Source organism: Peromyscus eremicus, chromosome 12 (genome assembly GCF_949786415.1).
Source record: "Peromyscus eremicus chromosome 12, PerEre_H2_v1, whole genome shotgun sequence".
Classification (NCBI taxonomy): Eukaryota; Metazoa; Chordata; class Mammalia; order Rodentia; family Cricetidae; genus Peromyscus; species Peromyscus eremicus.
The window spans coordinates 64,487,514-64,511,073 of record NC_081428.1 but is presented as its reverse complement, the minus strand read 5'-3'; the positions used below and the strand labels follow the sequence as shown (position 1 = coordinate 64,511,073).

The following is a 23,560-nucleotide window of genomic DNA, read 5'->3' as shown; positions in this document are numbered from 1 at the left end:
CCTTAAAGAATGAGCTGATTCAACCCCAGCATGGTGGCACACACTGCAATCCCAGCACTCAGAAGGCTGAGGCAGGAGCACTGAAAAGTAACTAATATGCTCTTGCAAAATCAGAAACATCACCAAAGGTGCCTACAATTTATCAAATCAGCAAAAGCGAATGTCTGGAGGTGATTGACAGGTGCTCTTCAGGACAAGGGCCCACATCTCCTAGGTGGCCACAGCCCCTGCCCCCTCTGCACAGTGAACCTGGCTGTGCCCCCCATCTGTAGTTTCTGATTTGGACCCTCAGAGCATTTGGGTTGTTACCCGGACCTAACCCAAAGCTTTCAGGGTACAGGTAAAACTTGGTCAAGTGATGTGGTAACTTATGTCCAGAACTGAAAGGATTCATGTCACATGACTCCTTGCCCAGAACATGTTTTGTTTCCAGCCTTATTGAAACATAACAGACATAGAATGGACTGTACATAGGTAAACAGTTGGCTGAACTGAGACATCTGTGGCCCTAGCTATTTTTCTATTGTCGTGATAGGACATCAAGACCAAGCCTGCTTATGAAGAAAGTACTCATTGGGAGCTTGCTTAAGTTCCAGAGCGTTGGAATTCACCATCATGGCACCGAGCGTGGCCGCAGGCAGTCAAGCATGCGGCTGGAGCAGTAGCTGAGAGCTTACATTTCATCTACAAGCACAAGGCAAAGAAAGAGATGGAGAGCTAATCAGGAATGATGTGGGCTTTCAGTGACACACCTCCTTCACAAAGTTCTGCCCACTGGAGAACAAGCATTCAACAAACATATGAGCCTGTGGAGGCCACTCTTACTCAAACCACTACAGAGTGTATGTATAGTCACCAGAGTATGAGAATGTCCATCATTCCCAACGTCCTTCATGCCCCTTGGCCAGGCCTCCCTCCACCTTTTCTCTACATCACCTTGTCTTCCACCCCAAGTCTTCAGCAACACTGGTCCACTTTCTGTCCTTTGCACCTTCTGAAATGGTATACAAACGAAGTCCTACATCATGTATTCCTTTCAGTGTGATGTTCCATCCTCCAGGAGGAAGTAAACTTTACCGCCGAGCTAGATCCTGGTTCAACTGTTTGTATTCTTTTTTTAAAAGATTTTAATTTTTTATTTGTGTGTGTGTGTGTGTGTGTGTGCTTGTGCTTGTGTGTGTGTGTGTGTGTGTGTGTGTGTATGCCACATGTGCAGATGCCCAGAGAGACCAGAAGAGGACATCAGATCCCATCCCCCAAGCCCCGCTAGAGCTAGAGTTATGTGAGCAACCTGATGTGGAAGCTGGGAAGCGAACTCAGATCCTCTGGAAGAGCAGTAAGCACTCTTAACCAATGAGCTTCAGTCCCTCAGCTGGTTGTATTTTGTCCAGCAAACCCATCTTGAGATTCATCCACACTCTTGGACATTCCAGTAGCTCACTCCTTTCTAACTTTGTTTGGTATGCTGTTGTATAACTACATCACAACTTTATCCAGTTGTACTATTGGTGGGTATCTGGGTAGTTTCCAGTTTGGGGATGTTACAAATGCAGCTTCTGTGATATTTTCACATGAATCTTTCTCTAAGAACATCCTTTAATTTCTCTTAGGTGTATGCCTAAAAGACTCGGAGGAGAATAGCTGGATCTTATGTAGGTACTTGCTTACTGTGCTGGCTCGTTTTATGTCAACCGGGTATATGCTGGAGTCACTTTGGAAGAGGGTATCTCAAGTTGAGACAATGTCCCACCAGATTGGCCTGTAGAAAAGAAAGCCTGTAGGACATTGTCTTGATTGATGATTGCTGTGGGAGGGCACAACTCACTGTGGGCAGTGCCACCCCTGGGCAGGGAGTCCTGGATACTATGAGAAAACAGGATGAGCAAGCCATGTGGAGCAAGCCCATAAGCACTCCTCCATGGCTTCTGCATCAGCTCCTGCCTCCAGATTCCTGCCTTAAGTTCCTGCCCTGACTTACTTTTTCCTCCTCAAGTTGCTTTTGGTCATGATGTTCTATCACAGAAACAGAAACCTCTACCTAAGACAGAAATTGGTACCAGGTCCTGAGGCATTGCTGTGGCAGAGCTCACCATGTGTTTTAGGGAGGATTGTGGTGGGATTTGAACTTTGGGCTAAGAAAAAACCCATTGAGTATTCAGAGCTTGGTAAACTATTGTGGGAACGCTTGGTTGGTGATTGATGTGAAAGGGTTCAGCTCACTGTGGGTGGTGCCACCCCAAGGCTGGTGGTTCTGCATGGTATAAAAAAGCAGGCTGAGGAAACCATGAGGAGCAAGTCAGTCAGCAGCATCCTCCAGGGCCTCGGCATCAGTCTCAGCCTCCAGGTTCCTGCCCTGCTTGAGTTCCTGTCCTGACTTCCCTCAGTGTTGGACTGTTACCAGGAAGTATAAGCAGAAATAAACCCTTTCTTTCCCAAGTTGCTTTTTGTCATGGTGTTTAATCACAGCAATAGAAACTCTAAGACAAATTTGAAAAGAAAATGGCCAAACTTTTTTATGAGTAGTTGTGCCATTTTGCTCACCCATCAGCAATATCACATATTCTTCTTTTTTAATGATCTATTTTTATTTTATGTGCATTTGCTGTGGAATAATCCTTCTGTACACTGTGTGAATATATGTTGCTATGATTGGTTTAATAAACAAGCTGACTGGCCAATAGTTGAACAGGATAAAGTTAGGCAGGAAACCTAACTGAGAACGATGGGATAAGGAATGGTGGAGTCAGCCAGCCAGATGCAGAGGGAGCAGGAGAGGAATGTGCCATGCTAATAAAGGTACCACTATGAGAGTGTAAGTAAAAAATATAGGTTAACTTAAAATGTAAGAGCTAGTTAGTAATAAGCCTGAGCTATTGGCTGAGCATTTATAAGTAATATTAAGTCTCCAAGTCAGTTACTTGGGAAGTGGCTGCTGGCTATTTGAGAGCAGGTGTTTGGGACAGGGAAACTTCTACCAACATGCATTGGTGTTTTGCCTGAGTGGATGTCTGTATGAGGGTGACCGATCTCCTGGAACTGAGGTTACAGACAGTTATACTGTCATGTAGGTGCTGGGAATTGACTGGGTCCTCTGGAAGAGCATCCAGTGCTCTTAACCTCTGACCCATTTTCTCCACATACAGACTTGGCCTGTATTGCCACTGCTAACCATCTGTCCCAATCTGTTGGCTGCTCTTCCCACTGTCTGGGTCGTTATCAGAGTTCATGATGTAGTTTAAGTCCTTCTGTGAAAAACTACAGTTCCTTTAAGTAGCTTTCATTTTGTTTTGTAAATGTTTTTAACAATCCTTTTTGAGCAGTCCAGTTTATTGGTTTTTAATTTTTGTTTTAAGGTGTTGCTTTTGTGTGTGTGTGTGTGTGTGTGTGTGTGTGTGTGTGTGTGTGTGTGTGTGGTATGTGTGTGTCAGTTTTGAGAAATATTGACCAAATCCTAAATCACTAAGATTGGGTTTTGTGTGGGCTCTGGAAGTTGTGGAGCTTCTTCTCCTCTTCGGCCTGTGGCTAGCAGTCACCAAAGGTCTGGGACCTGTGTGCTTGAGACACTTGCTCAAGACGACCTGGCAAGTCGGTGTGAAATTGGCTCCATGTCACATGACCCTTGCCTTGCGTACTTAAGAATCATTTATAGAATTGACTTATCATGCTCCCGAAATCATGAGCACACCATTGCCAGTGGTGTAAGACAAGGCTCTTTTGAAAAATTATCTTTGGTCCTCTTGCTGGCTCAGGGTATTTATCGTCTCAGAGCCCAGATCTGTCATTTTTCCATTCTGTGTCTTTGCCAGCTGGCTTCCTGGGAGCTTCTGCTTCATAGCCCAGTGGTCAGAGACAGAAACACCGTCTCCGGATCTCCGCTTCTGTCGCTCTCCCCCACCCCAGCTGAGGCCAAGCAGAACTTCAGGCCCCACTCCGCCTTCCCCAGCACTTACTTCAACTCCGGCCATCAGTGCCTGCTGTGTGTGTCCCTTCACCAGAGGTCTGAGAGCCTTGTCTCCTGTGGTTCCTCCTACAGCTTTATAACTTTTCCTTTCCTACATCCGTCTTTAGGATATCTAAGATTCTCCTTGTGCACCATATAAGTTAGGGCTCTAACTTTAATTTTCTTCAGCGTGTCCCAGAGAGGGCATTAGAGAGGATAAATTGAGCCAAGCATAACAGACACGGCTATGAAAGCACTATGAAACTCACTAATCTGCACAATTAATATATTAATTATCGTCTTAGTTGAGTTTCTATTGCTGTGAAGAGACACCTTGACCACAGCAACTTTTATAAAGGAAAACATTTCACTGGGGTGGCTTACAGTTCAAAGGTTCAGTCTGTTATTATCATGGTGGGACATGGTGCAGGAAGACATGGTGCTGGAGAAAGCTGAGAATTCTACATCATTGATCTGAAGACAACAAGAAGTGAACTGAGACACTGGGTGTGGCTTGAGCATATATGAGACTTCAAAGCCCGTCCCCATGGTGACAAACTTCCTCCAACAAGGCCATACCACTTCAACAAAGACACACCTCCTAATAGTGCCACTCACCATGAGCTTATGGGGGCCATTACATTCAAGCTACCACCAGCAAGCAACATGGGGAATATTTCTCCCACCAGGGAATGAGGACCCACATCACATTTTAATATTTCCTTGCCGAGGGTCACACTTCCAGAATCAGGAATGGCAGGGACTGGATGCCAACTCCTCTGGTCCCAAGAACATTCTCATCAACAAGTCCTACTTTCCAGTACAGACAAAGGGACTGTCTCTACAGCAGGATTGTTGCTTATGGGTTTGAACCTCCAGAAAGTATTTACCTTAGCTTGGTCCAGATAAACTGCAGCCATAGAGGCCACTGCTCTTGGGACCTCAGCTGGGACTGCATCTTTGACTTGGAACAGTTGCATTCTGCTGAACAAAGGAGCATGAATATTTGTCACAGCATTGATCACAGCTATAATTACAATACCTCTTGTGTTGTAATTATTTCTCATCTGCCTCTCTCCCAAATTCTGTCAAAACACAGGCTCCCTCTATCTTTTTTCTTTAAAAGAAAAAAAAAGTATTTTATGAGTATGAGTATTTTGCCTGCATGTATGTATGTGCACCAGGTGCATGCAGTGCCCATGGAGGCCAGAAGAGGGCATCAGATAGAGTGGAACTGGAATTACAGACACTTGTGAGCCTTCAGTTGGGTGCTGGGGATCAAATCCAAAGCTCTTACCTGCTGAGCCATCTCTCCAGCCCCCATCTGTTTGTAATTGTGCCCTGAAGGTGAAGCTCCATACTCAATAAATATCTGTGGTATGCAAGGCAATGGTGGTGAATGCCCTTAATCCCAGCACTTGGGAGGCAGAGGCAGGTGGATCTCCAAGTTCGAGGCCATCCTGGTCTACTGACAGGAGCCATAAGCCTAAGTGACCCTTGACACACATGCTGCCATATTTGGGCTTCTCTCCTCTTTTCTTAGATCTAGGCCTTGCGTAAGTCTCCATAGTACCAGAACCTCATCTCACAGATACCAGAACCTCTTCTCAGATATCAGGTGAATGAGCTGCAGTTAAGCAATTAGACAAGGGTAGATAGATAACCTTCAGAGCAACATTTCCTGCTGGCCCAACAGCCCATAATTAAGTCTCTTCCTGCTTGCAACCCCCATAATTAAGTCCCTTCCTGCTCTCAACCCCCTTTGCCTACCTATATATGCCTTGAGAGGAAAATAAAATTTTGGAGCTTGATCAGACGTCCTGTCTTGCTCTCATTCTTTGTGTCTCTTGTCCCTCTCATTCACCGGCCCTCCCTTTAGGTCCCTGTTGAAGACCCCACAGGCCGGGGCAGTCTACAGAGCAAGGTCCAGGATGGCCATGCTACACAACACCCCTCAACACATACACATCCCTCCACACACCCCTACACACACACACACACACACACACACACACACACACACACACACACACTATGGTATGCACCAATAAACATACAAATAAATGAATGCATTTCTACACATTCTCAGCCACTCTCTAGGCACCTATCAGACTGGCCCAAGAACCTACATTAGCATCTCTCCTGCCAAGACCATTACTACAGTGCACATCTTCCAGGGAGCAGCTGTACTTGCCATGAGACTTCACATTCAGCACGAAGGCTGGCTCAAAGTACAGCCTGAAGGTCAGTACTACCAAAGCACATGGCTCTCCAGCCCAAGTTCAGGCAAATTCTGCCTGAGGCCCCATGTCCAAGACCTCCCATGTTAGGGTCTTCATCTATGGCTCCGTCTCAAATCAATTCTCATGAGTTCTGTACAAAACAGACCCTCCATCAATGTTGATGGATGACAAGCTCTTTATTCTTCTTGGGAAGCTGATTTTTAATCTGTCTCATAAACATGAATGGAAAGCAGAACTGATGGGTTAGTAAAGAAAAATGCTTCCAGCTTCCAGTAATGTGCCGATCCCTGCCTGAGTGCAGAAATATCCGCCAGTGGAGCACAACACAGCAGTCGTAAACAGTGTTCCTTGAACGATTACTCTGAAAAGAAATGTGACCCTTAGCACTCCATAGATATGAGCCTGATCATAAAAGCCATTAGAATATTCTCTCGGACTACCCAGGTCCTGGTTGAGTGAACTTTCTATTAAATAAGGAAACCAAATACTAAGATATATAAAGAACTCATACTGAACTAACCTAGTAGAGCAGGATAGTTTGAGACAAACGTTTTGTAGTCAGTAGAGGGTTCAAATTCTACCTCTAATTTTCCTAAGTAACTTACCTAGGGCAAACCACTTCTTTGAATTCATTTCCTCATCTATAAACTGCGGTATGATACTTATAAAGTTGTTGGAAGGTTTAAATGAGATAGATGAACAAAGCTCCAGGAAATGTAGGAATGGGCAGAGACGTAAGGGCTGTTATTGGTACCAACAGTGTACTGTTGACATCTCAGGAGCGGAACAGGTAGACGTTGGGCTAATGCAGAATAAATGGTGAGATGGAATCTCGGGGGGAAAGCCAGTTTAGAGCTAGGTTTGGGTAAAAGGGAAAATGGTCTGGAAAAGAGAAATCAGAAGGAATGAAGGTCTGGTGAACACAGAGAGGAATGTCAGCTCCAGCCCCTATTCTAGCTGTGGTCCCCACTGAAGAGTCCCAGGGGACAGGCTTGTATTTCCTCAGACTCTTATACAGTCTTGTGTTGTTGCTAACATTCTATTGAAGTGGACTCAGACATTCCACCAAGCATCCCCGTGGAGCTCTGTGGGAAGGTGCTAGGCTGACGACTTCCACTCCAGCCCATCTTCTCGTCTACTTAAGGCCAAGAGAAGAACCCCAGTTAGTGAGGTCCCTGACGGCACACAGACCCGAGGTTCACATTGGAAATCCAGTGTCATCTTGACTCCTGTGTTCCAAAATTTCTCTTCCCTGAGGAGGAGATCAAATGTAAAGATTTGCTACTCGGAATGGATGGGTTGCCCAGAAACCCTGTTAGAGTTCTGATTCTAGGACCCCACCTCAGGCTTCAGAAGGAGCCTCTGTGGATGGGACCTCAGAACTTCCTGTGTGGACTAACATTAATGATGCCCTGATTTAAGACCAAAGTTAAGTGAGTCAGCCCATCTTTGGGCCACCTGCTTCACCTGTGGCCGCCTTTTACTGCATAATTATAGATGTCTATTCCTACACAGGAGAACGGGAATTTCACTCTAAAACACAATCAACAAAGCCTAACCAGTTGGCATTGCTTGATTCCAGGCAAAAGAAACCAAATACCACAGAAGGAATCTAGTTGCAGACACAGAACCGGTTATAAAATCAGAAGAATCTATCTCAGAATGGAGAGGGTCCAGGGCAGGACCTAGGGAGCAGAAACTAATGGACAGGGAAAACTCCTACAGGAGATGACTTCCGGGAGCTTTTGGTCCTAAATGAAAATTCCCAAGAGAGAATCTGACTGGTCAAGGCACGATCATATATGACAAGCCCTGACACTCCCCTACCCCTTCACTCCCTCAACCCCCCTCACCCCACCAAGGAAGCAGGATACCCCGAGGATGGAGCTAGAACGCCTTCCTGCACAGTGGGTTGGATGCTCCTCTGAACACAATCAGGTGCCATCCCCGCATGCACATGGATAGAGGCATTAGGAGAAAGGTTCCCAGCCTTCCTAGGCCAGCAGACTGCAGAAGCCTGGAAATGCAAATGTGTGAGACTTCAGAGACATGAAAGGAAACGTGAAAGTTTTCTTAGAGTGATTGGGGGCGTTCAAAAACAAGGAAAAGCCAAGCAGAGGCAAGCGTGTGATTGGATGTAGTTGGGAAGGCCAAAAAGAACGACCTTATGTAATGACTTCAAGAAGCCACGTGTTTGGAAACTTGTGGGGGCAGATGTGCTTCATGCCCACAGGAGGGAGGAAAGCAGACTTCCTGAGGTGTCTGTGAGAGATTGTAGCGGAGGGCAGAGTGCTCAGACGTATCCTCTGCAGCCTGAGCCTGAGGACTAAGCACATACAACGCATGCGTGACTTCCAGAGGTGGTGCAGAATCATGGCCTGGAACTAGGAGAGAAACAAGGCTTGGGTGCAGCATTGGGCATGCGCAAGTGCCGAGGCCTGGCGGCAAGAATCTAAAGGGGTGCCAGGTGGTAGCGGCACACGCCTTTAATCCCAGCACTTGGAGGCAGAGGCAGGTGGATCTCTGTGAGTTCGAGGCCAGCCTGGTCTACAGTGTGAGTTCCAGGAAAGGCGCAAAACTACACAGAGAAACACTGTCTGGAAAAAAACTCAAACCAACCAACCAAATATACAAAAAAAAAAAATCTAAAAGGGCAACATTGTCAGGATGGAGGTCTACAGATCATCCCACATGTAGATGTTGATAGACTTTTTTTTAAAAAGATGTTGGAAATATCAACTTTTTTAGTAAAGGCATTAGAAAAAGATCTCAAAGCAGAAAACTCACTAGTGCTTCAGAGTACTTAGTGTGACAGGCCAAGAGGGAGTTAGATGTGACTTAACAGACATGGCTTGTCTGCTGCCGCACATCAAAAGAGCAGGCCTGATTAAGCCAGGCATATTTAACTTCATAGTGTTGCACCCATTTCGTGAAACCCCCAGAGACCACCAAGGAGCCGGTTTCCGATGCAAGCACATAAGGGTCCTTTTATTCAGGTTCAACCTGGGCCACTGCCCAGCAGATGGAAGGAAATGTGGCAGCGGCCACGAGCCCAGGTGTAGAGTTTTTATAGGGAAAACCACAAGCCGGGAATTGGCAACTTGGGATTGGACAGAAGGGATATGGTGATTTTTTTGAAACTCTTGGTCTAGACTTTGGGCACAAAACCACATTTGAAACCATTGGGTTAAACTTTTGGCGGGGAACCACAACCTGCTGAACAGGATTATCTGGACTGCTCAGAAGGATTATCTAGATATCTTCAAGGGCCATAAACCTCAGACAGGATGTCTGCAGGAAGACACCGCTCTGTATCCGTTCGAGTTGTCATGGCACATTCCTGAGGTCCTTCCTGGAACTGGGTACAGCAGGTGGTCTGAGATGGTGGCCCTTTCCCTAAAATGGAGCCTGTAAAGTTAAGTCTAGACCTTCACATTAGCCTGTGCTAAATAGTCTTTATTGGTATTCAATATATTAGCAGGTTGAGTCATGGGGGTTTTGGTGAGATGCTGACATAAATAAAACTGTTAAAAACTGACCAAAAAGTATGAGAGTCACTATTAGAATGAGCATGTGGGTGTAGGAGAAGGAAGCCGAATATGAGCTGGGCGCTTGAATACATGTGAGGAAACATCACATCGAGCCCCATTAGCATTTATAATTAAAATCTATTGTCTTAGCTACTTTTCTGTTGGCATGATAAGAAACCATGACCAAAGCAATTTATAAAAGAAAATTTATTGGGGCTTATTGTAAAGTGACTTCATGACCATCATGGCCGGAGCCATGGCAGCAGGTTCTGGACCATGGCAGCAGGCTCTGGAGCCATGGCAATCACGGCTCTGGAGCAGTAGCTGAGGGCTTACTCTGATTCACAAGCACAGGGCAGAAAGGGCTAACTGAGAATGATGTCAGCTCTCAAAACCTCCAAGCCCACCTCCAATGACACCCTTCCTCCAATAAGGCCAGACCTCCTAATCCTTCCCAAACAGTTCCACCAACTAGGAACCTAGCATTGAAACATATGGGCTTATGGAAGCCATTCTCATTCAAACCATTAAATTTTTAAATGAAGTTTTTTAGTGCTGCATGCATATATATTCTATAAATAGTTGCATAAGAAGAAATTTGCCTTTCTCTGTGGTATCTGTTCATTTTTTTAATGAAGCAAGGACTTTATGTACATAGTAGGCATTTCACATACAGTGAATGATAGAGTATATATGTATGGTTAGATATATGTAACATATATCATTATTTTTATTATAATTTATTTTCAGCTGGCTAACTCTAAAGAGAAACTGTCAAAGGTATACAAAACCACTTGGTCAAGAAAGACATCAAGCACATGAAAATCTGTAACTTGTCAAGTGTCTCAATACCAGTTGAAACCAGACTAATGCCTTGGTTTTGATCCCACACTGACCCCCTCCAAGTAAAGTGAGAGAGACTCCATTCTGAGGATTGAACCAGGATGGTTTAAATGAAGCCAAGGGGCTGAGAGAGTGAAACTCAGTGGAAAAGTGCTTACTAAGCATGTGAAAGCACCCTTCCTCCCCCCAACCCCAGGATCATAGTACACAGTTCGGAACCCATGACACATTTATCTCTGGGGCTGGCACATCTTGTTAGGAAGTCAATGCACAACCCAAGAGATGCTAATGCCATTCCAGGAAGTGGAGGTGGGGGGCAAAGGTACAACAGACCCAAGGCTTTGAAAAGTCATATTGGGGGTATGGTGAAGGGGGGTGGGGAGGTGGGGGGGTGGGGGCAGTCCTATCCACACTTTCCTAGAAGTCCTATTCCCTCAACAGGGCCTTCTTTTAGCAGGAAATTGAGGTAGTCCCTTCTGAACTCTCAGGACGCTGGAGCCCACAACTCAAGGACTGACAGTCTAGTTCCAGCTGACCACACACACACACACACACACACACACACACACACACACACACGCACGCACGCACGCACACCGTCTAAGGAATCTCTCTGCGGTGTTGTGTGCCCCCTCAACCCATATACTCCTTGTTCATTAACAGCAGCAGCGACAGTGTGATTTGGATGCCCAAACCATTGAGGATGCACAGTTGGTCCATGATTTATTTCTCTGTTCTCCCCAGTGCTTAGCATTGTGCTTTTATTAAGCTAGTGCTGAATAAAGACTTCCAAAAAATGCTAAATAATATAAACTCTGAACACAGCTGTATAACTGATGGGGAGTACCTAATTTAGCAACATTTTGCTGGTTTGTGCTTTGGGGTACAAAATAAATATGCTTTTAAATGTTTCCCTCAGAGGACTACAAATGTAGAAGCTAAGTCTCTGGCACATAATAGGTTTAAGAAATACTGACTGATTAAATGTATATTCTGTATTGTGTATGTATACGTTTTCCGCTTTGATTTATTTTTTTAGCTGTGTTGAACCCAGAGCCTCATGAGTAGTAGGCCAGTGCTCAACCACTGGGTTATACTGTGACCTCTGAGTGGATAAGTTAACCGAAAAAATGCACACACAGCCTGCACGGAAAGATAAATGCACAAATTAATGGAAAAATTGCAGCAAGCCTCAAATCAAAATGAAAAAAACAAACAGGGAGGAGGTGTCCACGTCACACTGAAATGCATTGGAAAGGCACCATGCCACACGCTGGAGGAAATGTCTCCGACCCGTCACACCGGTGTCACTGTATGACACCACACAACACAGAAGGTGCCTTCCAAAGTTTCTCCAGTTAACTTTCAGACTTGCCTAACTTTCTGAGGCGAAGAAGCCTCTTTGGGGGAAAACCCCGAATGAGATTATAGCTATAAATAAACGCGCTTTTAGTCCCCTTTCTAAATTGCACAGGTCAGAAGGCTTTCTGGGGTCTGGGTTTTCTTTAGTGAGAAAGACGTGCAAATGAGGAATTAAATGGGAAAGTCAGACCTTGTCTGGAACGTGGCCTCTCTGCTTTTTAATAGGCCTCTTTTCCATTTGGTTTGAGATAAAGTGGCCCCAATTATTTTAAAATCCTTTAAAGGAAAAGATATCCATAAATTACGTTGCGAGCCTCTCCTGGTTTCCCAGAGAAATTAAATTCTTACCTTAAATGACTTAAATCACATGCATAGAACCAGACAAAACTCCCTTCTGTCGCGTTACAAAAGACAGACCCAGCAGCACAGAATTTCCGAGCTAAAAAGATAAATAGAAATAGATATAAACACACCCCAGCAGCAAAATTCAATAGTGAGATCAAAGCCAAACTTCCTCCTCCACAGAGTTCCCCTTCAGATTTTTTTCCCCTCTTTTGCACCATAATCTGAGCCTCAGAAACGTTGGTTCCTATTCAGCCTCAAGATCAAACAGCTCGCACACATCTGCTGGGGTGGAGGTTTCCTTCTTTCTTTCTTTTTTTTAGAGGCATTCAATAACTGGTGGGGTGAGGGGGGAAGAGGAGATTGAACATCAACATAAAGACAAGAGCAAAACACACCACCTCACTCTTGCCCATGCAAACGACGGCCGTGGGAGGGTTGTGCGGACGCGTGAATATTTGTGAAAGGTAATGCCAACACACTCCAAGAGGAGGGTTTTTTTGTTTTGTTTTGGTTTGGTTTTCTTGTTGTTCTTACATAGTTTGCCGTAGCAGTGAACATGATCTGGTTTGTTGTTGTTGTTGTTGTTTTAATTGAGAAACTGTCACTCTATTTTATCTCTTTCCAAATGGAAATCCTGTCCCTGACCTGTTTCAGAATAGGGTAGGCAAAGGCTCAGCCTGAGCTCGGTAACCCAGGCAGCTGCAGGCCCTACACACAGGCAAAGACAACCTAAGGTGGCATGGTTCCCGGTGAACAGGAGAAGGGCAAAGCCAGAAATGTTGGGTGATGCCCAAGAACGAAAGCTTCCTGGAGGAGGTAGCCTTCAGACAAGGTCTTAAAGATACTGGGGTTCTACTAGAGAAGTAGATGAGGCATGTCTCAGGCAGAAGGACCTAGTATAATTATTTGGTTGACAGAAAAATTCAAGGATGAGGGGCTAGGGAGATGGCTATACGAACATGAAAACCTGAGCTTAGCTGGCCATAGCAAGGCATGGGTGCAGTCTCAGTGCCAAGAAGGCAGAGGCAAGAGGTCTTTCTGGAACTTGCTGGATAACCACAAGAGCCCAATAGGTGAGCTCCAGATTCAGTGAGAGCCTGTCTCAAAAATTAAGACGGATAGTGACCGAGGGAGACGCTCAACACCAACCTCCAGTTACAGGTGTGTACACACAGAAAGAAAGAAAGAAAAGAAAAGAAAGAAAGAAAGAAAGAAAGAAAGAAAGAAAGAAAGAAAGAAAGAAAGAAAGAAAGAAAGAAAGAAAAGCAAATGCAGGAATGCTCATGTGCCTAGGTAACTGGCGTGGTATGTAGAGGCTGGGATGGGAGACGCCATGGAGACCAGTGGCAATCTTGGCAGTAGAATAAGAGATTAAAGCCGTCGTTTATTACCAGGTTGTATTTGTCCACTCTTACGTTTGTCTTTCCTTCCAGCCCAGCTACTCCTTGTCCTCATGCATTCTTGACCTTCTGTTTCCAAACAGGAAGATTTACAGCGTACAACTGCCCTCTGTCACTGGTGCGGACGAAGAAGCGACGCGGCTCTCCTTGCCCCCAACCCCATCGCCTGGGACAAAAACTTCAAAGGAACAATCGAAGTGAACCCCAATAGACAAGATGTCCTCACAGTTTCCTCTTCATTACATATGGAGTTTCTCCTCCACAGCCCTACTATTTAAGGATCCCTGTTGGCTTCTGAGATTCCCTGACTCAAGGCATCCCAGGGAGAGTCTGTTGTTGGTCACATTAAGGAATGCTAAACTACTGTAACAAATCACCCAGAAACTCAGAGGTCCCATACAGTGTTTATTTCTTGCTTGGGCAAACATTATGCTCTTTAGCTCTTAAGGGGGGCTGTCTGCAAGCTATCTTGGGAGTCTGGGGTGCTGCCATTTGCCACTAGCCTGAAGTGTGACCCTGGACAAAGAGCTTCCTTTTATGGACTCACATTCTTCAGTTACAAGATGGAGCTGATGTCCCTGCCCATGTAGCTTATAGCACTATGGTGGGTGTCAAATGCTTAATAAGTGATCATTACAATTGTAAAAGTCAGTAACATGCGTTGACTTCTTATTATCCGGAAGGCACAGTACTGTACGTTTTATGGACATTATTTCATCCAGTCCTTACAACAACACTGTCACAAAGTTCTGCCACCTTTACTCTAATCAGAAAGTGAGAGGGACATTTGCGCTCGTATATGAAGTACAGCTATAGCATGTCTGGTTCCCTCCCCATTAAACTTTGTTCTTACTGATCTTCTTTTTAGCAATACTCTTGGCCCGGATGTGAAGACGGCTCGTTCCCCACCTCCACTCCGGCATCCAGCTCCATGTCATCTTAGAGAGGGTGCTCAGGGCTCTCTCAGCACACAGTAAGTGCTTAGGAAATATTTGTTGAATCTGTGTGATCTTTCACACTGCCAATCACAATGGGAAAAACAGCCCTATGTGTTATTTTCCTTTTCTGTCCAGAGCTATAGCAAACCACGGGGGCACTGGATCCAGAATGTTGACACCCTCACAGCCTAGAACGGAGAAATCCACCAGCTGCAGCCTGTCAGCTCTCCTGTTGAAAAGACTCGGAGCGGGAGGGGATACGCTCCCTCTCCGCCAGTTCCCAGGCATCTGGGTCCCCTGCTCAAGCCATAATCAAGTCATCATATCTAGCCAGTGTCTCCTGGATCCTGTCACTTCTGAATGAGGAAAAAATTTGCTGACAAATTTCTATCAGCAGGACGTTGGTGTTCTCCTGCGAGGCTGGATGAAAAGCACCTGTGACGTCAGCAGCCTCCCGACTTCCGGCTCCTGCCGGGAACTTTGAGGTTGCAGGGTTCTCTGTTTAGCCCCTCGCAGCCCACCTGCCCCTCTGAGTCCGGTTCAGGCCCGGCAACTGTTTGGACTGCATGGAATGAGCCCAAGGCTTCCTAATTGTGGGTCTTGCTGACTTGTGCTGGTCGAAGAAGGCGACTCTGCCCCAGATCAGGAAGCCGACGGGCACCAGCCAACCCTGGCCTCGACATTGTCCCCACAGTTAGGAGCATTTATTTGACTGAGTGCCAGGACAGTTCATTATAACTTATAAAAGCTCTGGTTTGAAGGAAGGGCTGCTTTGGCCTCTCTATATGCCTGATGGACTTCACTCTGAGGCAAAAAACTGTGAGAATAACAAACCAAAAACACTTCTCACCCTTCATCAGAAAGACTCCCCCCCCACCACCACTACCAGAGAATTTTGCCGGGGAAAAGGAGCCGAGAGGATAAAGATATTGGTGGAGCTTAATGCCATAAATCTGATTAATTTACCTTGTGACAGTTGTCACAAAAAAGTTAAGGGTCAGAGTCTTGCCTGAGAACTGACCTTTCACCAGCAGCCAAGACGGGTCACAATGGGGGTCTACAGGCCTTTCACAGCTACCTGCTGCTTTGGACAATGCAATTGGACACAGTGTTCAACATGATGGAGAATACCTCAGGGCCCAGTCCCTTGTTCTCTCTGTCTGTGAACTGGAAAGCATCCAGGACCGCCCAGCACCTTCACTTTCCAGATGGGACCAGACAAGAGCCACCTCGGGGGTACAGGGACAGAAAACACAGAGCGCTCTCCATGGTGCATTTGCAAACTCATATTTACTATCTTATAGCTATGCAAAGACCATCAAGTCCGGGTCCTTCATTAAGGAAACACGAGGGACCATGTTGCTCTCTATACAGAATGCAGTCAGTGCCTAAAATATGGAAGGTCCTTTGGGATCGAAAATGACACACAGGAAGATATGCAAGAAAAGCATCCAGCCTCCCAAGCCTGGGAAACGCAGGTTGGCGCTCGGGTCGCTCTTTGCTTCCTGTTTCATTTTCGTTTTGAGACAGGGTCTCACCTATCCTCAAATGGCCTTGAATTCCTGACCCTCCTGCCACAGCCTCCTGGCTCCTGGGTCTCAAGGTGACGTGAGCCACGACGTGTCGTGGGGCTTGCCTCTCTTACATTCCATCAGCGCACAAAAGGAATGGAGAAGAGCTGGCCCCTCTGCTGCCGTTCACATTTTATGTTTTTTTTTAAAAATATCTCTCAGACTGAGCGGTCTGGTGAGGCATACCTAGCTGGTCCTCCGCCCCACCCTCCCACCCCCACCCTCACCCCCACCCCCCCACCCCCACCCCCACCCCCGCCCCCGCCCCCACCCCACTTCCCGGTTGCGGTGTGTTACCACCTGGGAACGTCACTTCCAGAGATTTCTGTGTCTCTGCGTGTTGCCACCCAGGGCTGCCAGCAGCGTTTGCAGCTTTCTGGTTTTGTATTTCATCTCAGCCTTAGCGGGGCGTGTTCAAGGAGGGAGCATCTGGTAGAACGGCACCGCGAAATGGGAACCAGACGCTCAGTCAAGCGCCACCGAGAGCTGTTTATCCGTGGAATTAACCTTTTGTTCAGCATTTGCTTGGTGGTGGGCTCGGGCTGTGCTTTTAAATTCACATCCTGCCCTGTGTCTCCAAGAGGCGCCCCCCCGCCAGGTTCTGCTGAGTCAGCGCTTCACACGGCCTGGCAGAAGCGGTTCCGAGCAACTGGCAGCCAGGAAAACTCTCGCAGCATCCCCCCTACCCCACCCCACCCCACCCCACCCCCCTTTCTGGCAGTCACCATCGGCTCCCTGTAGATTTATGACAGCAGCAGATGGGCCCAGGTGGACTCAAGTGAGAATCTCAGACAGGCCCAGCTCCTCTGCCCACTGAAATGGTGTCTAGACAAGAGGGAAGGCTCGCGCGCCTCCTAAATTCACTTTGAAACAACTCAAAAGTGTGAAAGGAATTTACAGCCACAGGAAGGTCTGGAGCACGCAGGCAAGGCAAGACACCAGGGTTGCTCTGGGGGAAAAGAGCAAATAGGGGGAGGGGGAGAGGGAGGAAGGGAGAATGGAGGGGGGGAGGGGAAAGGGGGAAGGGGGAGGGAAAAAGGATGTTTAATAGAGAAGGTGGATGCTCAGTTTGCCCCCGACACCAGTCTTGCCCACCAGCCTGTCTCCCAGGTGGTGATGGACACTGACAGGCAGGCAGATTGTTCACCATGGTTCAGCTCTAAGAGAAAACAACACAGCTTCACGCGTCAGTCTGGAGAGGGTCAGTTGGCTCTGGGCATAGTCCCGGTGGAGGTGGTGGTAGTAGTTGGTGGCTTTCATAGGTTTCCACAGAAGCCCCAGATAGAAAACAGATCCAAGTGCCGCAGCCCTGGCGGAAGACGTAGGTGGCCAGGAGCCCAGCTTCCTGATACACTGCTCCCACCTCCCCCCACATTGGGCCCATCTAAGGAGAGAACCCCGAGAAGAGGGAACTAAGTTCCTCTGAGCCCTGGCAGCAGACACTCTCCCTCACCCCCTAGGCGAGCTGTATTCCTGGGTATTTGACCAAAGACAGACTGCTGCCATCAGAGGAGAAACAGAAGGAAGTAAGCTTGGGGCTGCCGTGGCAGACACGTGCTGCGTGTGACCGAAATTTCCTGGACCTGTCCCAGGTCCCACCCAGATCCAGATAACCAGGCTTCATCTGGGTGCCATGTGTCTGGCGTCTTAGAGTTCATTTTGCATTGAAAATATAAACATCACATTAATGAATTCATTCATTCATTTTATGCTTATTAAAAAAAGGTTTACTTGTGACTTACAGTTGTTTTTTTTTTTTAAAAAAAGCACCAAAGTATAAGGAAACAAAACCAGATAATCAGCTGTGAGTTCACCAGCTTGATGCTGGTGCTAGGACCATCTTCAATAGGATAAATGTGACATTTGAGAAGGTACCTTTTAGTGGAAAAATTGGTGATCGACTAAGATATAATTTGAATACACACACACAAATGTGAGTTTTGGAGGACCATCCAGTCTAGCAATTTAATACCAAATATCAGCGTCTGGAAAGACAGACCCTGGTTTGACAGTTTGGTAGGGAATATGAAATCCCAAAGAGCAATTTGAAAAAAAAAAAAAATTAGTTACAGAAAGGATTGTTGCAGTGGTCCAGGGAAGCAGTCCCAGAATTCCAGAGAGAGCCAGGATTTATCACCCATGAAGTTCGGGTAATACAAAGGGCAGCCTGGGCCGGGGAACCTTCTGGAAGGGTATCTGAGGGTGGGGAAAGGGAAAGGTGTCTGTGAACTCCACGAGGCAGTCGGCGGCGGTGAGGGGAAGAAGGCCAGAGGGTACTGCCAGTGACTGTGATGTGGCCGCAGGGCTGAGAGGAAACGGCTCTCCCAGCCTGCTATTAAAGCAGCTGTGGTCAGGCCCATGGTGACAGCTCAGCCCTGGCGTGGAACCTAAGACGCTGGTTGCCCCCCACCCCCACGTTGGGATCTGTGGGGATAGACAGTTCTCCAAAGCCCTGGACCAGGATACGCCCTCCAAACTCACTCTAGCGGCTTAACTGCTCTGTGCCTGTACATTCTCCTGCTACGCAGATCACTGAAGCTGTACCTTCCTTTCCACGGCTAGACGTTTGCTTAAAATTCCCCCACCTCCCTACAGGCTCCCGTGAAGTGAAACACGCGCATCTTAGATGCTTATTCAAGGCTGGCAAATGAATATACCCATGTGACCCATCACCCAGCCAGAAACAGAATATTTCTGCCGCTCTAGAAGTTTCCTTCATGGCCTTTCCTAGAGGCCCTCTGTCCGCCTATGGCATGAAGTAGCTGCTAGCCTCATTTCTGACCCCTGGACTGGATTTGTTTCTCTGCCATGCCATATACGTGGAATGATGCAAAGTGTCCTCTTTCTGGCTGGTTCCCTTGGCTTGGTGTGTTTCTGTGACCTGTGTTATTGCAGGTTCCAGTAATCTGTTCTTCTTTTCTTCTTTCATTCTGAATATTATTTCACTGCATGGATACACCACAGTTTGCTCTTGATTCCCACACCTGTTGTTGGACATCTGGGATGCATCCAGTTTAAGCTTTGGTGAGTAAAACTGCCATAAAAATTCCTGCGGAGGCCAATGAGAATCCACCTGATTTCATTCTGCCAGGGCAAATACCTGCTAGCGGAATTGCAGGGTGGTAGGGCAGGGCAGAGGTGTGTTAAAATTCCAGACAGATTTCCAGTGTGGTTGTTTAGAATTTCACATTCGAAGGAGGAATCTAACTATGGCTCTTGTGTTTCACACAGGCCCATAAACACCTATACTATCAGGAGGGCATATGCTGGGACATATGCCTGCAAGTGGCCATGTGGGAGCTGTGACAGTGGAAGTAGCTGTCATTTCCTCCCTTGGTGAGTAAACCACTTGAACAGGTGATGTCTAGGATGTTCCTAGCTCTGCCATGACACACAACCTTCCACCTATTTTTAGGCAAGAAAACATTAGCGATTATCTTCATTAACAATTGTTACCTACTTTGCAGCTTATGAATGGAGTTATTTGATGCATCATCGAACAGCTTCAGGCCCTGGTTGGTTGGTTTTATGTCAAGCTAGAGCCATGTGGGAAGAAAGACCCTCGACTGAGAAGATGTTCCCCATCAGATGGGGCAAGCCTTGATTTTTCTTGATTCTTAACTGATGTGGGAGGGCCCAGCTCACTGTGGGTGACACCACTCCTGGGCTGGTGGTCCTGGGTGCTGTAAGAAAGCAGTCTGAGCAAGCCATGGGGAGCAAGCCAACAAGCAGCTGATTATCTGGGTTTGTTTCCTTATACTTTCGTGCTTTTTCTAAAAAAAAAAATCTAAAAGTCACAAGTAAACCTTTTTTAATAAGCATAAAATGAATGAATGAACTCATTAGTGTGATGTTTATATATGGCCTCTGCTTCAGTTCCTGCCTCCAGGTTCCTGCTTTGGGTTCCTGCCCTGACTTCTCTCACGAGTGGAGTGTGAGCTGAAAGTTGTAATCTGAAATAGATCTTTTTCTTCCCCAAGTTGCATCTGGTGATAGTGTTTTATCACAGCAATAGAAAGCCTAACTAAGTTGAACCAACGAAGAAGCATTATTGGCTCACAGAGCTAAAGCAAGTCCAGAAGCCAAGGCTGGGGTTCGCACAAGGAGTGAGCAAGCTTCTGCAACACTTCCACATGGTTTCCCGGCTTTGCCCTCCTTTTTTTGACGGCTCCAGCCCTTCCTCAGTTTAGAACTAAAAGGAAGCAGTCTAGCCCTCCCTCCCACACACATAGACGAGAAAACACCATTCCAGTGGGACTTTCTTATGCACAAGGGATCTTCTGTCCCAGAAGCTTCTGGAAAACTCTCTTTCATGTCTCATCAGTCTAGTAAACTGTCTATATCAGTCTACATGATACCCTTCCCAAAGCAACCTCCATGGGCAGGATAGTGCCCTGAGATTACTGGTGTGGGGCTGAAGTCCTGGGTGGTCAGTGGCTGGAGTCCTGGGGGGTGTCAATGGCTGGAGTCCTGGGGTAGGGGAGTCAATGGTCTATTAAACTCACTAGTTTTACTAAGAAGAACAAGGTGAAGCCATTTTTCCCCCTAAAGTACTGTGTGGAGATTGATCAAACAGATTCTTCAAAGTGGAAAGGGACGGATATTTGATAGACAGCTAGACCCTGAAGTCTTCTTCACAGGTAGAGAAATTTGTAACATGGTCCTTACAGAGACCCACAGAATCGTAAGGGAACAGCCAGAGGCCAGGGCAATTTGGGAAGTGTGGCAGGTTGAATGTGATCGTAAACACCTTTCAGCTTTCCCTGTCCTTGGAAGTCCTTTCCACCTCCTTTGAACCGAGGCTGGTCTTGTTCTGACCCACAGAATGTGGTAAAAAGCAACTGTAGAGCGTAGGCTCTAAGAGGTCTTGGGCGCCTCCCCTCCTCTCTGGCATCACCCCCACACCGTATCAGGAAACTTCCCGAGCGATAAGAGATCACACAGAGCTTCCTGCCAGCACCAAGGCACTAACCCACTTCCCGTCAAGTTGACACATGACTGTGGCCACGTGAGTGGTGCAAGGGACAGACTTGTGTATACTGAACAGCTTTTTGTCAACTTGACACAAACTAGGGTCATCCGGGAAGAAAATGCTTTTACCAGATTGGCCCTTAGGCAAGTCTGGGGGATGGGCATTTTCTTGATTAATGATTAATGAGGGAGAGCCCAGAGCACTGTAGGAAGTGTCACTCCTGGTCAGGTGATCCTGTGAGGTGTAAGGAAGACAGCTGAATGTGAGCTCGAGGCACACTCACTATTACCTGGGATTTGAAACAGCCCATTCCATTCTTTTTTATTTTTGTTTGTTTGTTTGTTTGTTTTTCGAGACAGGGTTTCTCTGTGTAGCTTTGCGCCTTTCCTGGATCTCGCTCTGTAGACCAGGCTGGCCTCGAACTCACAGAGATCCGCCTGCCTCTGCCTCCCGAGTGCTGGGATTAAAGGCGGGCGTCACCACCGCCCGGCCCATTCTTTTTGTAACTTGTACTAGAATGTTGTGCAGCTATAACCGAAGATTCTGCTCTCAGATCCTTCCACCCCTGGTCCCTCATGGCTCATATGGAGTCCCTTCCCTAGTGCAACCCCACAGCCCCAGGGAAGAACTTCAGCCATCTGCAGTCACTCTCAGCTCTCCCAGCTGAACAGTCTGGATTCCCAACCTTTTTTATTGATGCTGGAATAAAGGAAGGTGGACTTAGAGCAGTTCAGGGGCCATCTCAATGACCAGATAGATGATGCTGTGAAGAGTATCCTGAAACAGTGAGCCATGGCCAGAGCCTTCCCCTAGCAGGTTTGGACCAGTCCTGTGAGAAAACCGGCGAGTCCATTCAGTGTAGACTCAATTTAGGAAAAAACATCTTGATGGGCTGAAAGGGACCTGTAAAAGGAGGGACATAATAATTCAGGTGGTACAGGTTCAAGAATGCTCTTTCTCTCTCTCTCTCTCTGTCTGTATCTGTGTGTGTGTGTGTGTGTGTGTGTGTGTGTGTGTGTGTGTGTGTGTGTGTGCATGTGTGTGTGTTGGGTCAGGGAGGGAAGAACATGATGTAGTGTGCAAAGCATCAGGCGGAGAGGGATGTGCAGGGCAGACGTGGGCAGGAGAGGAGGGGCAGACCGGGATCCTGGCTTCAGGGAGTGGAGCCAGCTGGGACAGAGCTTCTGTTTGCTGGTTGCTTCTGCTTCACAGTAGGAAGGTCTCGGGAATGTCAGGGCCTGTGATTGATGGGTGATACAACCCAAGAATTCTGTGTCCAGTGTGATTGACAGCAGGAGACAGACTCAGTCTGGCAGGGCCTCAGTCCCATTTCCCTCCTGCAGAGAGTTCTGGGCTGCTGTGAAGCAGGCTAAGTCCTTCCAGCAGAGCAGAAAACCCTGTCAGGGGAGGTCCTGGAGGCTAGTGTGTGTGTGTGTGTGTGTGTGTGTGTGTGTGTGTGTGTGTGTGTGTGTGTGAAGCTGCCTTAGATGTCCGGGGCCTGGACCACATCTCTTTGTTCTCCTCATGCTCTGAAGCACACTTTACACACAGGGCTTCTAGAGGCCTTGATAAATATTTGTCTCAAGGGCTTTGCTGCAGTCAAACAGAAACTGCACATCGACACTCTGGGCTGAGATTACTCCAGGCTTCTCCTTCTCACTGACACCTGGCGTCCCACCTCCACCTCTGTGAGTCTCAGTCCTCGAAGATCGACATATGGGCACACAGTGTATTGTGGGGAAGGACTAGAAAGACTAGAACAGGGCCTGACACTAGGAGAAGATACCCCCACCCCCACACCCCGTTCTCTGTGCCCTGCTTTAAGGCAAGCAGCTCACAAGCCCGGGGTATATGTGGTGGGGGAGGGGAGATGCTCTACAGGAGGAGAAAAACAGCCAGTCAAGGAACCACAGTGCTGGAGTAGTCTACACAGTAGGTGGGCAGACCCTCGGAGCCCTGCATTGGACTCCCACCTACCTTCTCTCCTAGAGCAGCTCCCGTTAGCGCCGCCCGCGCCCGCGTCCCGTCCTGTGTCGTGTGTCCTTTCCCCCCTCTCCCCCCCCCCCACTGCTGCTCGCACATGCCCCCTGTTCTTACACCCCAGGAGTGCTGTGCCTTCCTGAGAGTTTGCATTGTCCTCTCTGCAAATCAATCACCACATCCCTAGAAGTCAGACAGCCAACCAGCCGACAGGCCAGCAGCCTAAATGTGGCCCCCAAGGAACCGCTGTGGATCTTGAGACAGAGCACACGCCGTACACTCAGGTTAACCCGCAAGGAACTAGCTGAGGCTGGATCAGGTGGTTACAGGCTGTGTGTGGAGGCTTATGTGAGCACAAGGGTGAAAGCCCAGGATGAGGTCACTATGACCACAGTGTGAGTCACAAATACACAGTCACAGAAATATGGTGCATAGA

General features: G+C 47.3%; 2 long non-coding RNA genes across 3 annotated transcripts; one reads left to right on the top strand and one right to left on the bottom strand.

Annotated features, from left to right (window-relative positions):
- Positions 1-6,340: 6,340 nt before the first annotated feature.
- On the bottom strand, positions 6,341-7,482 carry LOC131922688 (uncharacterized). 2 transcript variants are annotated; one of them, XR_009382360.1, is made up of 3 exons: positions 7,375-7,482; positions 6,789-7,065; positions 6,341-6,544 (listed from the first exon to the last, which is right to left on the bottom strand). It is a non-coding gene; the product is annotated as an uncharacterized LOC131922688 (long non-coding RNA). The 2 variants fall into 2 exon arrangements; XR_009382359.1 differs by lacking the exon at positions 7,375-7,482 and having other exon boundaries at positions 6,789-7,368.
- LOC131922687 (uncharacterized) lies at positions 7,269-15,465 on the top strand. Its single transcript, XR_009382358.1, has 4 exons — positions 7,269-7,616; positions 13,747-14,267; positions 14,532-14,636; positions 14,737-15,465. It is a non-coding gene; the product is annotated as an uncharacterized LOC131922687 (long non-coding RNA).
- The last annotated feature ends 8,095 nt before the right edge of the window (positions 15,466-23,560 follow it).